The sequence below is a fragment of the Cavia porcellus genome, unplaced genomic scaffold, assembly GCF_034190915.1.
Source record: "Cavia porcellus strain 051 isolate PalLab524CR breed Dunkin Hartley unplaced genomic scaffold, mCavPor4.1 scaffold_21, whole genome shotgun sequence".
Classification (NCBI taxonomy): Eukaryota; Metazoa; Chordata; class Mammalia; order Rodentia; family Caviidae; genus Cavia; species Cavia porcellus.
In genome coordinates, this window is record NW_026947504.1 from 14,377,173 (window position 1) to 14,392,253 (window position 15,081).

Here is a 15,081-nt window from a genome sequence, read left to right on the forward strand (position 1 = left end):
TTTTATATGAACAGTGATGATCAAAGAAGGCATCTGCACTTCAGAGCTGAAGAAACAGGCTTGGATAAATGAAGCAATATGCACAAAATCACATATGTGGAGGAAGGACGGTATGAGCAAAACTTCACCTAACCCAAAGCTTATGCCCTTCACCAGCCTACAGGCATCGTGCCTACCTCAGATCTTCCCTGAAGAGCCACAGCCTCACAGATGAACTCTCTCCCAGCCTCACACAAGGCTGCCATCTTCCTCCTGGCCGAGGGCCTCACCTTAGACGCCACTTTCTCAAGTACAGAGAGTCAGCCTCCTCATCTGATAAAAATCACTGTGCTCATTGGAGGCAAACCAAAGGCCGCTGCTCTGCTTGGGGACCCTTGTGCATCTAACCAAGAACCCTCTTGGAGAAATTCTCCACTTCCCTTCTTTTGATAGCTAGGTAACCACAAGCTGCTCAATTTTTGAAACCCTCAATTATTTCTTCTCTAAATGAACATAATGCTGGCTTGTCCTGCTTACCCAACATCTGCTCAGTACTCACTGATGGATAATTCTGGCACACATTTCCACTTGTAATGTGGGAAAGCTTGCTGAGGAGGATAGGAAGTTTTCTAGTTAAAAAAGATCAACTGTGCACCAAGAACCAGTCCATTATTTGACACTCACAACAGTGTATGGTCCAAAGTATTACTGACCTTATTTTGCAGACGATATTTGGTAAGTCTTAAAACTGTGATACAATGAGAAAAAACAAGTTTCCTAAATCTGTAGAAAATGTTACTTTCAGCGTTCCACCACTTCCTTTTCCCTGATTTCCTTTTCTTGGGTTCACAGCCCTTCCCTACCAGCCTTTAAGCCACGTTTTCCTATTAGCTTCTCTTCCTAATGAGGCCTTTTTCCTCCTCCACTGTGCAACCCCCACAACCTCTTATGTATTGAAAAGCAGAATCTTTTTGATCTTTTGTACAAATCAATAGTCCATCTTGGGAAATAGATTTCCTCTCCCTTCAGGCTTCTGTGTCTGTAATTAGCTTCTGAAGCTGGCAAACAGAAATGCTGGAACAAGAGTCATGCACACTTTTCACAAATACTGACAAGTCAGCCAAGGAAGCCTGGATGCTACCGTGTCCTGCTGCAGAGGTTCTGTGTGGTAGCAAACCAAACAGTGCAAAGGACAAAATTAAATCTTTCACAACACTGCCTTCCTCCATGTGCTGAAAAGCAAGCAGCTCAGGTGTTCTGGTGATTCCTGGGGATGCCACAAACATGATACCCTGAAAAGAGTAGACAACCGGCTCTCGCATGAAGGACAGACCTGTTGGGTTTGTTCTCACTAATTACACTAATTTGGGCAAGTCATTTAGCTTCTCCAAGTCTCAGAGCCATCAGATAAAACATGGAGCTTCCTTTAGTGGCACATAATTCAGCAGTATATGCATCTCAGATTTATTTATTTTTAATTACATTTAATGGTACAATTAGATATATATAATGATCACATTCATCAAGGGAAATTTGTACCTATACATGATATCTCTTATTCCTCTCTTTGATTTGAGAGTTTGTGTTGAGAAGTCTGCTATGATTCTGATGGCCTTTTTTTTAAAGGTGATTTCTTTATTTTCTCTAGCAGCTTTTAATATACTGGTTTTTTTGCTGAATTTCTGGAATCTTCCATGTCTCACTCATGTAATATATTGAATTCTTTTTCCATGCTTGGGAAATTTGCTGCCATTATTTCTGTTAACAGGTTTTTATGTCATTTGTGCTGTCTCCTGCTTCTTCTTCATTGACTGTGATCAATCTTACGTTGTTCTTCTTTATCATCTTGCAGCTGTTAGATTGATTTTTCATGGTCCCTTGCTATTTTTAAGAAATATTTCTTTTCATGATTGTTGACCACTTCTGTCTTCTAGGCCTGATATTCTGTCCTCATCTTCAATCAATTGACTGAGTATACTCTCAAGGGAATTTTTAATCTCCTGGCTATCTGTTTAAATCTGTTTCATGGATTCCATTTACTTTCTAAGTTGGGCCTTCATGATTTTCAACATTTTCCTTAGCTCTTCTATTTTTTTAATCTGTGTCTGTTGTACAGTCACTGAGCAAGTCCTTCATTTTGATCATCTTATCTTTGTTTTTTAACCTGAGAGATTATTTCTAATCTGATTTTCTCTGTAGCATCATTAATCTGTATTTCTACCTTTATGGCTACCACTTCAGAAAATTCAGGCAAGTAGCTTCTGATTTCCTCTGTCTCATTATCCTCTGGACTTATCCTGGGTGCACTGGAAGACTGGGGTTACATTTTGCTTCTGCACTTGTCTTTTTCTACTTTTTAATTTTAGTTTGTTTTCTGTATTGATGCTAGTAAATTGCTTATAGTAGGTAGCTTTATCACTAGTACCAAGGTTTCCATAGGAAATGTTTATTCCTCAGAGTTATCATTCAGTTGTAACTGGCTTTTGGCCTTTTTTCTGTCCCAAGAGTCTACCTTCCCAATTTATTAGGGACGAGAAGTTGCTATCTATTTGGCTTAGCACCCAGTCCTTTGGTACTAGACTACAGTGGTTATTATGACCCCAGACTTAATAATTGTTGTCATACATAGAACTGTTACAACAGCTATGACACCTAGGGTAAAGTAGTACAATTAGCAATAATAATAGCATCAACATAGCATAGCAATTGACTATCAATCTGGTACTTTTAACCTTAGGAGCAAGATCTAGAGTTGTTTAACAAAATTCAACATAAAGCAGAATTTGTATGCTATGAGTTTCCCCGTAGCACAGTGATTTTATGCTTTGGTTGGGGGAGCAGGGGCAATTTAAGAGTTAAAGAGGGAAAATAGAGAAATGTAGAAGAAGCAAGGACAAAACTGAAGGACAAAAGGTGATCACCCAAACTTTAGGAATCCTGAGAAGAGAATAGGTAAGAGTGAAGGAGAAAGCAAAGACTTTCAAAACACAGCAGAAAGCCCAGAGACAATGTTCATTCATGTGAAAATATCGAAAAATCACAAGAGTTGAGAAAGGAAAGAAAAAAGCCAAACAGAACAAAGTAAACAATAAAATTGAAAACTTAAACCAAGAAACAAACAAACAATAAAATTCCTCTGGTACTCTCAGTTCTGTGGTATTAACCAAGTCAGAAACCAAGTCTGTGCTAGGTAACTCCTGTCAATTCTGCAGTAAGATTTGTACTGGGTGAAAGGTGATATTGGCCTCTGGAAGTATGGTTTGGGCCAGAGTCTTCAGCCAGCAACTCCCTGAGTTCCCTCAGAAGGCCACCCATGTCTCCTTACCCTGTGTGTCTCCACATCACTCTCCCAGTTGCTGTGGTGCCATCAGGTAAAGAGAGCTGCAGGCTAGTTCCAGTCCCCTGTAGGCTCCTCCCAGACCTCACACAGCTTTTTCTGCTTCACTCCCCTGCATCCCTTTCCTCTTACCTCTGTGGGAGTGATGGGAACAGTGCTAACTTGCACTAATTGCCATGCTGTGGCTTAAGGCTGCTTAATTCTGGCACCTCTAGGAGCAGGGAAGGAGGGGTGGTGCCGCTCCACTCACTGCCTTCAGCACCATCACTCTGGTCCCTTCCCTTTTTGTCACTAGAGGTTTCAGTTGGCCGCTGTGCAATGACAAGCAGAAACAATGAAACAACACCCAGGTTTTGGAGGCAGATTTATTTATGTTGATGGGCTCTGATTGGGATCATTTCCAGAATATCAAACCCTGATCTCTGGTGGTTTAGGACTTATACTGGATAAGCAAGCAGGAAGTACAGAGGCAGAATTGCTTGTCAGTTGGTGATTGGTTTATACAATGGGCATCATAGTTCATATAGGGGAATGAAACTCTCAACCTAGTATGTCCATAAGTTTGTGTTCTCTAAAACCGAAGAATGAATTTTAGGAACAATGTAGAATATATTTATTGAGAGAAAGAAAGCTTCTGTCTGAGAGAGAGACAGAAGGGGACCCGAGCAGCTTGCCCAGGGACTTTTATAGAGTAAAACCAGGACTTTTATAGAGTAAAACCAGGGGAAGGGGGGGGGGCGCTCACAAGGCAGATGGGCATAAGGTGGGACAGAACTATAGTTAGCCAATAAAATCAATAGTTCAGGTAAAATTGATTGCATTGGGGACAAATGGGAAAGCAAGTCAAGTAGGAAGCAGGGGCTTACTTGGAGCTGTGACCTTTTCCCAAGGGGGATGGGATAGTGACTCCAGGGTGATAGGGAACTAATTAGAATATCAGGATGCATTTGTTTGATCCTTTGTCTTGAGGCCTGGCCCACAGCAGGAGGAGTCTGTCTCCCCACAGTTGCCAGGTATCTGCACTGGCTCCATTGAGGACCTAGTCCAGTCTTACTGCCTATAATATTTCTAACTCAGCTGCCTGCAACATAGTGACCAGCCATTCTAAGAACTGAACAAGAACTATTACCTGGGCAACTAAGAAACCAAAGTATACTGGCTGGAGGGTAGGGTGGGGGGATTTTCTGTTACACTATGGTGCATGATAAAAAACAAACAAAAATCACCTGGGGACCTATTGCAAAGGAGTAGCTTCCTGGTCACTCTCCTGTGTGTGTGTGTGTGTAAGTGGGGGGATGTGGGTATGGGTGGGTGTGTGTGTGTCAGCAAAATTTGCTGCCAGGCTGAAACATTCCCTGTTTGGAGGAAGGCTAAAGAGGCAAAGGGGCTTGTATCCCAAATTTATCCTGTATGTCTTGGGTTTACCACTGTATTGCAGACCAAGTACTTAGTGATAGAACTGTGGGGGACTGGCGAAAGCTGAAAAGATAAGAAGTATGAAATATAAAAGACCTTTATTTTGAGAATACCAGGGAGAGACACCCTGATCCCCTGGGGCATGGCATCTGCCCCCTGGGTCGGTGATCTCTCTTTGGAACATGTGGAGTGGAGGCATACAAGTAGCTTAGGTTAGGGGTGGTGCCTGAGGGACATTAGGGATGCACAAGCAGCCCATTGGTTCTTTTGGCGCCATAGGTAAATCCCTAGAGGTGGGGGAGATAGGGGCTCCTTTGTTCCGCCTGGGGCTTTTCCAGCTACAGTGTCCAGCTTGGGCCAAAACCCTTTCATTTAGAATTTCCCATAATGGCAGTTTCCACTCCACATGTAGGTGACTTTTCCACAGGCAGCACTGTGGGCTGCTTTGTGGTTTTATAAAGTCCTATGCCTATGTTTTGGTTGATCTACAAGTCTCTTATTTCCAATTGATTTTGACATCCACATGTATGTAAAAGAGTTTTGGCCCAGACAGGACACTGTAGCCAGGAAAGCCTCAGCCGGAACCAGGAAGCTCCTATCCCCCCCCCCCCCAGGGATTTACATGTGACTCTATCTCTCCCCACCCTTAGGAATCCGCCCCTGGCACCAAAGGTGTGCCAATGAGATACCTGTGCATCCCTAATAGCCCTAGAGCACTACCCTAAGCTTAGGCTACTTATATACCCGCCACGCCACGTGTCCGCCAGAGAGAAAGTGGACTCCGGTGTGTGTGTGTGGGGGGGGGAATTGGTTCTCTCTCTCCGTGTTCTCAGAATAAAGACCTCTTTTGTTTTATACTTCACGTCTTTTAAAAGTAATCCTATCAGTATGTGCCTCTCTTCCCTCCAATTACCTGTTTTTACATGATTTTCTCTGAGTTACTCCAGTGGGGCTCCTCCATTCAGCCATGCTGAATTCCTTATACCTGAGATTTAGAAGTCATCCTCTTTTCTACTTCTTTCCCAGACATTCAGTGGCTCTGACTCGTGTTAATTTTATGACCTAAATATGCTTTACATCTCTGAGTCTCCATTCCCACCATCTATGTTAGTTCAGACATTAATATGTTATTTCCAGACCAGGGCTTTATCCTCTTTTTCTACCACTTTGTTCCTATTCTAACACCAAAATCTATCCCTCTCCTGTCACTACAGACAGTTATCTTGCTAAATTATACATCTCACCACCTTGCTCCTGATTTAAATCATCTTTCTCTCAATCATTTATAAAAGACAAATTCATCAGCCTAGGGTATAACATCCTCCACGACCTTGATCTGACCCAGCTTTAATAATTAGTAATCTTTCAGATGCAAGTGATAGAAACTCTTCTCAAATAGGCTTAATCAGGGAGTACTTATTGGCTGACAAAATGGAAAAAGCCTCCGGCAAGGCAGGCAGGACTTGGCCCAAAGGCTCAGCCTCACTAGGAAGCTGTCTTCACCCTCCTCAGCCTCACTTTCTTCCATAGTTGCTTTATTCTTGATTAGTCTTTTCCCATTCAATAACAGTTTTGCCCCTAGCAGTTTCAGGCACAACTAGCATCTGTACTTAGCCATCACCCCTTCTATGCCCACACCAGGGAGTATATTTTTATTAACTTCAACAAAAGTCAGAAGCAGTCTTAGCAGTCTGCTTTGGATCATTTGTTCAAGCTTTATCAGTACTGAACTTGAGGAGAAATATAATGGCCAGTTAGCTATACCCAGGAGTCAGATGTGGCCAGCCTCATTTGAATTAGCACAGGGTCGTCTGCAAAAATTTATCTTGCTACCATAACCAAAATAAAAGGAAATGAATGCTAACCCAGCAATACACCTCTTAGTACCTTTACCCTGAAGATCTTCTTTCCTAATCTAGGCTAAAATTTAGTGGCTCAAAACAATTATTTTATTTTATGACTTTTTGAATGTCAGGAATACAGAAAGACCCAGGTGGTGTTCTTACTTGGTGTGTCTCATGTGTTTGTGGGTAGATGTGACTGACACTGTAAACATCTGAGGACGCCATGAAACCTCATGTCCAGTACAGCCCCTATATTACTTTTCCATCACTGAGATATAAAAGGCAGCACGCACAATTTGGAGAAGAGCAAGTTAAATTTGGCTCACATTTAACGGCATTTAGCCAGTGATCACTGGCTCCAAAGTGGAAACGTCATGGCAGAAGGATATGGTGGAGTAAAATTGCTCAGTTCGTGGTGAGCAGGTGAGTGTATCTGAGCTCACACCACCACAGCCTACCCAGACACACCCAGAAGTGTTCCCCACCAATTCCGTGGGTGGTTTCCAAGTCAATCAAGTTGACATAATCAAGATTAGCTGTCAGGGCTCCCTCAGTGAGATGCTGCTGTCAGTTGAGTGCTCCACTAGCGTTTATTAGCATGAGAACTTCAAAGCAGGACTTCTTACAGGGTAGCGCAGGGCTCCAACCAAAAAAGGAGAAGCAGCATCACCCTTTCGGATGTAACTGAAAGGGTTTTGGCCCAGACAGGACACTGTAGCCAGTAAAGCCAAGGAGCTCCTATCTCCCCCTCCCCTAGGAATTTGCCTATGGCGCCAAACAAAGACCAATGGGACACCTGTGCATCCCTAATGCCCCCTTAGGTTCCACCCCAAACCGAGGCTACTTACATGCCTCACTCCACATGTTCCACGGAGAGATAGCCAACCCCCGGGGTGGAGATGCCGTGCCCCAGGGGATCGAGGATGTCTCTCCTGGCATTCTCAAAATAAAGGTCATTTATATTTCATACTTCTTATCTTTTCAGCTGCCGCTGGTCCCCCACAGTTCTATAAGTAACCTAGAGCACCATCACTTTTCAGCTTTGTGTTTATTATATGGATTCTTGGGCTCAGGGGGAAGGATATACTTGTAGACTGCTCATTGGAACAAAAGGAGAGTGAAATAAGCTATAACCACAATCACTTTATATTTCTCTATAAGCAAATTCTCATATTTTTGCCTTTAGGGATGTACTTTTTCTCTGTTTACAATGTTCTTTTTGTTGGTTCTTACCCAAGAAAACATGCACGTTGTAAAGTTTCTCTTCTCCACATGGAGGATTTGTCATTCCTTTGGACAACCACATTTGGAATACATAATTCTTTACTTTTACTTTTTAATGATGAACTGTGAACATTTTCTGCCTGCCTTATCACTAAGTTATAAGTTCCTTGAAGGTGGAGATGGAGTGTTATTTGCCTCTGTACTTCACATACTAACTGTTGCAGACATTTGGTATGTGTTTACTGAATGATAGAATTAGATTGCATAGCAAAAGTTTTCGAAATGCTAAATGCTATTCAAGCAAAAGCTGTCATTATTTAAAAATAAGTGAACCTTTTACTGAGAAAATGTAATAGCTTCTGGTGATAGCTCTCTGCCTGACAAATTCTAAATGAATAATCCATATAACTGTAAAAAAATTATTTAAGATTTTTTTTTCTGTCTCTGGCTTAAATGTTAGAGACACTTAGTTGTTTGTTCTTTATAATTTATCTTGTATTTGGGTCACTGTTCCCACATTTTTTCACCAGCCATCTTACTGTGACCCTGTGTGATCACACATACCTTTCTCCGTCCTTTATAGTATGTTAAATTTTTAATCTTCTAATTTACAAGGGCCACTATATATTATCTTTAATTAGTCTTTTATTTAATATACATTTGCTGAGAATCTGAGGGCCTTCTATGTATCAGACTTTGTAATAGACCCCAAAATTCAGTGAAAAATAAATTATAGTTCCTTTGAACAACATACTCAGTCTCCTTCAGGGAGAAGGCACAAACCATTCAAAAAGATGACCAGGAATCATCTAATAAAAGTGATATTGGGGTTGGGGATTTAGCTCAGCGGCATAAGCGCCTGCCTTGCAAGCAGGCAGTCATGAGTTCAATCCCTGGTACCGATAAAAAACGAAAAAGACAAAAAAAAAGTGATATTTCAATAGGAGCATCCTAAGTAAAGGTGTGATGATAGGAAAGTCAATGTATATAGAAGACCAAGAAACACTTCATGCTCTTGGTGCACAAAGTATGAAATAAAAATGGACAGTTTTTGGAGCATCTACCTAACATATTTATACAAGCACTCTTGGTTTTCATATATTAGACTCTGGAAATATCCAGTTAACTGAGAAACTAATTACTTACTAAAAGAGATTTTCGTCTATTAAATAAGAATATAATATTCCTGCCTATCTCAAAAAGTTGCTGAGAGGATCACAAATGATCATCAGCAACGGTTCCCTTAGAGGATAGTGGTTACTTTTGCCTGGCCAATGTCCTTGCCAATAATGAGAGAAACGTTCGTTTCCCTCCTTCCTGAGGACTACACCTATCTAGCTTTACCTATGTGTAAGATGTGATCTTGATGTAACCAGGTAGAGTACTGTTCAGTTCTGTTCACATTAAATGATGCAGGATAAAACACATGCCCCACTTTGGTTTACAGGTGACCACATAGTTCTACTTGATTCAATCAAAATATATTCCACAAGTCATAGAAAACTGGGAAAAGAGCTTTGTTTCAGTGGAACTGCTAAGTGAGTACAGCTCAAACTAGAACCACTGGACAGCCACAGCATGTAAGATACATGGCCATGAAACATCACCGAGGCAAACAGAGAAGAAACATAACTGATGACAAGATGGACACACCTGGCTACAACTATTCTCAAAATAAAATCATATTTTACAGATAGTTTTTATTTATGGTTTTTTTGTTGTTGCTTCTGAATCTTATAACTGAAAGAGTCTTGATTTATAAATTCCTATTTATGCTATAAGGTAGTATAATATCTAAAGTTCCCTATCCTTTATTGGAATATAACTTTTATTTTAATATTATATTTTTAGACTGCTATTCCAAAATAATTTTTATAACCTATAACTTAAGAACACTTTTCCTTGAAACCAATTAAACAGAATACTAATTAAACATGCTATATATCTGACAAAATTAATCTAGAATAATTCTCACCAACATATTTTCACTCTTTTTACTGAAATAAAATTCATGTGCTACACAAAACATTAATTTATAGTGTGCAATTCAATGTCCTTGTGATAGCTTAATGAAGAAATCACTAAGGCCTTAAACATTTCCCCTGTTTTCTTGACCTAGGGCTTGCCAGGCAGGTGTTTATGCTGCTAAGCTAAATCCCAGCCCCTCTGGTAGAAATTTTATACTGTTAGTGTTAATGTTTATTCTATGAGTTACTCTCTCACTTTTATCCACACTAGGGCTCAGTCTGGGATTCCACAGACTTTCTATTCTATGGACATGAGGACTAGCTATCTTGCAAATCTAATCAGCCCAGCACAATCAATACTACATAAGTCCACTGGGTGTCCAACAATATGCAAGAAGATGTTGAGATGTGGAGGAAATTGGGATAAAGTCTCTGAGAACCAAGAATTCAAGATTCCTGTCTTCTGAGGTCAAGGGCATGGCCAACCATGTGTGCATTCACATCAGTACCATGACTAACTGCAGGTGCTCACACAGTCTCCCTCTGTCTCATGCATTGCTTGGTCAGCTGTTGCATGGTGGGGAAGGAATTTCACAGTTCCCTGAAGCTCTGCCTACTGGAACTTTTGGAGGTGACCTTGAAGAACACATCTAGCTCAGCTGTGGCCCTGCTTCTGGGAAAAGCCCTAGATCTAACCATCACCAGATCCCCAGTGCCCATGGCTACAGAGGGCCATCTGCAGTCTGCCACCCCATCCGCATGGTTACTAGCTCCTCTCCCTACCTTATCTGTGCTGCTGTCGGAATCGTTAGTAACAGTGAGGGTGTGCTGTAGTGCCACCACCACCCCTTTCTGTGCAGCAGCTAGATCCACACCACTAGTTAGTCAGAGAACAAGTACTTCAGGTCCCTCACTGCTACTGATGTCGTCAGTGCCAGAGGGCCTTGCTAGTAGTGGAGCTCTCATCAATAATACCTGAGCAAATCCCCACTGACTGACAGAGGCCACCATTCCTAATGTAGAAGTAACTATATGATAAGCACCCACACCCACTGCTGTGTGCACCACACCTACTTACAGTGCTAGAATGTCCTCACATAGAGACACTTGGTTTGTCTAACTCTGTCATTATACACATTATGTTTAAAGGTACAAGCTATGGGGGACTATACTATGCAGCTAGAAATACAGCCAACAGTGTATAACAAAGCAACACGCCAGGAGGAAGTTTCTAAATATTCCTTATTTAGGCCACTTCCAAAAGTGGTAGAAGTGCAGCATCTGTCAAGTGTACAAAACTCAACATAAGAGCATAAAAAAAGTAAAAAAAAAAAAAAAAAAAAGAAGACACTCTGATAACTCCACAAGTACATAATGACTCCCTAGAAGCAGGTCTCAACGAAGTTGATATAAAGAATTTAAAAGAATGATTACAACTGAAGCTGAACGAGATTCAAGAGAATATAAATAGTCAAGTAAAATTAGCAGGACAATGCAAAACATAAATGAAAAATTCAGTAAAGAGATAGAGATTCTGAAAAAGGACCAAACAAACTGTGGAAATGAAGAATTCAGTAAATCAAATAAGCAATGTCATTGAGAGTCTCAATAATATACTAGATAAAGAAAATACCTGAATTTGAAGACAGATCACTTGAAATATGCCAGTGAGATCTGGGGGGGGGGGGGACAAGAAGAAAGGGAAAGAAGAATGAAAAAAGAATTCAAGACCTTTGGAATGTCGTTAAATGAACAATATCCACAATTCTGAAGAGCCTTAAGATATAGAGAAAAAAGTTAATGGTACAGAATACCTATTCATGAAATAATAGAAAATTCTTTTAATCTTGGAAAGATATGAACATGCATGTAGCTAGGCTGATAGGACTCCAAATTGATACGACCAGAAAAACCTTTACCACGGCACGTTGTACTCAAGCTGTCAAAAGTAGAAGAGAAAGAAAAAATTTTAAAATCCCCAAGAAAAAATATGAAGTCACATTGAAGAGTATGTTGTTAGATATATAGATGAAATGTTTTATAAAGAATATGAAAGAATGAACATTTAAGAAGCTGGTTTCTCAGCAGAGACCTTATAGGTCAGGAGGGAATGCAAAGATGAATTCCAAGTCCTGAGACAAAAATAGCTGCCAACCAAGAATATTATACCCAACAAAGTTATCATTCAGAAATGAAGGAAGATAAGGTTCTTTCTAGAAGTAAAACATACAGTCTTACAAAAGACACTTAAAAGAGTACAGTATCTAGAAGTAAAAGACAGATAACTGCTATCATGAAGCATATGAGAATTCAAATACCACTAGACAAGTAGAACCACAAAAGAGAAAAAGAAACAAATCAATCATTGTCAGTACAGTAAAACATCAAACTACAAAGACCAATGAAAGAAAGAAGGAAAGCCAGAATACTCAAAGCAGCTCAAAAAAATCAGTAAGCCCTTTCCTATCATAAATACGTATATAAATTGACTGAAATGCTCAAGAACATACTGGATAGCAGTAATGCATCTTACCATCAAAGACATACATGAACTGAGGGTCAAAGGATCAGAGCAAATGGGATCTTAAAGCAAGTAAGAGTAGCTATGTAATATCTGACAAAATAGACTAAGACAAAAGCTGTAAGAAGCGTAATGTTACTGCACCTAATTCAAAACAATTTAGTAAGTCAAACACTATTAGATGTAGAGTGAGACCAGGCTTTAATAATGGTAGCAGGGGACTTCAATATCTCACTTTTATCAAAGGACAGATCACCCAGAGCCCTCTCCATCCCCCTAAATTGGAGACAATAGTACTGTAGAACACACAGAATGGGAGAATATTTACAGAACATTCTATCCAACAGCTGCAAAAAACACATTCTTGTCATCAGTGCATGGAACTTTCTGTAGACTATGTTGTAGGCCAGAAAATAAGTTTTAACAATTTTTTTGAAAATTGAAATAAAATTCTGTGCCATTTTTGATAACAATGGAATAAAACTAAAAGTTTAACAAAGGAAATTTAAAATTATTTAAATACTTGGAGGCTGAACGATACATTTTTTTGGAAAGAACTATGGTTTAGCAAAGAAGTCTAAAGGAAATTTTAGAAGTTCCTTGAGACAAATGAAAATGGAAACACCATATAAATACACTAAAAACTAAAAACTTATGGGATGCAGGAAAAGCAGTACTAAAAGGAAAGTTTATAGCAAGAAACACTTACATCAAAAAATAGAAAAAGTGCAGATAAGCAACCTAATGGTTCATTTCAAGAATTTATAAAGGTAGGAATATGTTAAGTCCAAAATTAATAGAAAAAAGAAATACAAATTATCAAAATAGAAGAGAAAGACAAAAAACAAAAATCAAACCAAAAAAAATCACACACACCTAAGACCAATAAAGTAAAATAAAATTTGAAAAAACAAAGATATATGAAACTTTAACTAGACAAACCAATGAGAAGTCTTAAATACATAAAACGAAACGAAAGGATACAGTGCCAATCACAGAACACAGAGTCTCAGAGGTTATTATGATACTGAAAAATCTAGAAGAAATAGACAAATTTTTGCATATACAGGTTCTACCAAAATTGAACCATGTAGACATAACAAACCTGAGTATACCAATAATAAGTTATGAGGTAAAGTCCATTTAAAAAGTTCTCCTAATAACTAAAGCCTAGTTCATTTTATCGAATTTTTAAGGAAGAAGAATGCCATTTCTTTTCAAGATATTGCAAAGTATTGATATGGGTGACTCCTTCCAAATGTACTCTATAAGGCCACCATTATCTTGTTACCAAAGTCAGACATGAACCTAACAAAGAATGTATCAATGAAAACCCTTGATGAATACCCCTATGAACATAGGTTTAGAAATTCTCAACAAAATACTATTAAATTGAATTCTCCAGCACATGAAAAAGATCATTTATCAAGCTGGTTTCATCTTAAGGGTGCAAGAATGGCTTAACATGTACAAATCAACAAATTTAAATGAACAGAATAGAGATCCCAAAAACAAACCCATACATCTATAGCCAACTGGTTCTTTTAAAAATATGTCAAAATCATACTCTGGAGAAAGGATAGCCTGTTTAATCAAACATTCTCAGAAAACGGAATATTCACCTGCAGAAGACTAAAGCTTGACTCCCATTTCTCACCTTTATAATAATCAGTTTGAAATGGATCAAAGACCTAAATGCAAGTCATAAAAGTATTGGAAGAAAATGAAGGGAAATGTTTTAAAGACATTTGTATAGACAATGGTTTTCTGGGTGGGACTTCAAAAGAAACAAAGCAAAACTTGATAAGCAGGATTACATCAAACTAAAAAGCTGTGTACAGCAAAGGAAGGAATCTACATACTGAATACATCACCTATAAAATGGAAGAAAATCTTTGCCAACTATTGACCTAATAAAGGGTTAATATCCAGTATATAAAAGCAACTCTAAAATCTTTTAAAAACAAGCAATAAAATTTAAAAAATAGGCCAAGGATCTTAATATACACTTCTCAAGAACAGAAATACAAATAGGGGGCAAATATATGAAAAAATATTCAACATCATTAGCCATCAGAGATACGAAAATCCAAATTTCAGTGAGGTATAATCCCATCCCAGTCAGAATGGCTACTGCCTAAACAACAAAAAGCAAACATTAAAAAAAACACTGGCGAGAATGTGAAGAAAAGGAAACCTTGAACATGCAATGTAATTTAGGGTAGTTTTATGTAAAACAGTATGAACGTTCCTCAGAAAACTAAAGGTAGGTCTGCAGTATGACCTGAGTACTCCACTTCTGGATATCTATAAAAAGTTATAAAATCAGCTCGCCTAAGAGGTACCTGGACACTCATACTTATTGATGTGGAATCAGCTTAGGTGTTTTAAATAAATAAAAGAATCTAGTACTCACTGTAAGATGCCAACTGCTGCAAAATTAATTTTTATACTCAGTTGTACTCAAAACACCAGTAGTTTTTTGGAGTTTGAGAAGTTAGTTATAAAATTTATGCATATGTAAAAAGGTTCATATGTAAACTATGAAATTTTTTTTAAAAACCAAGATTGGTGATTTTTATGAACTGGCAAATTATTATAAAACAATATTATTATAAAATGTATTATACAGCCATAGCAATTCAAATAGGCTGACATTGGTAGATTTAGAAAAATTGACCAGTTTAACCTGCTCAGCTCCTGGTCATGAGGAGCTCAGAATAACACCCTCACAGATGCAAAAATCTAACCTAAATTAGAGATAGTATTTCAGGTCAATGGGAAGATTAGCTC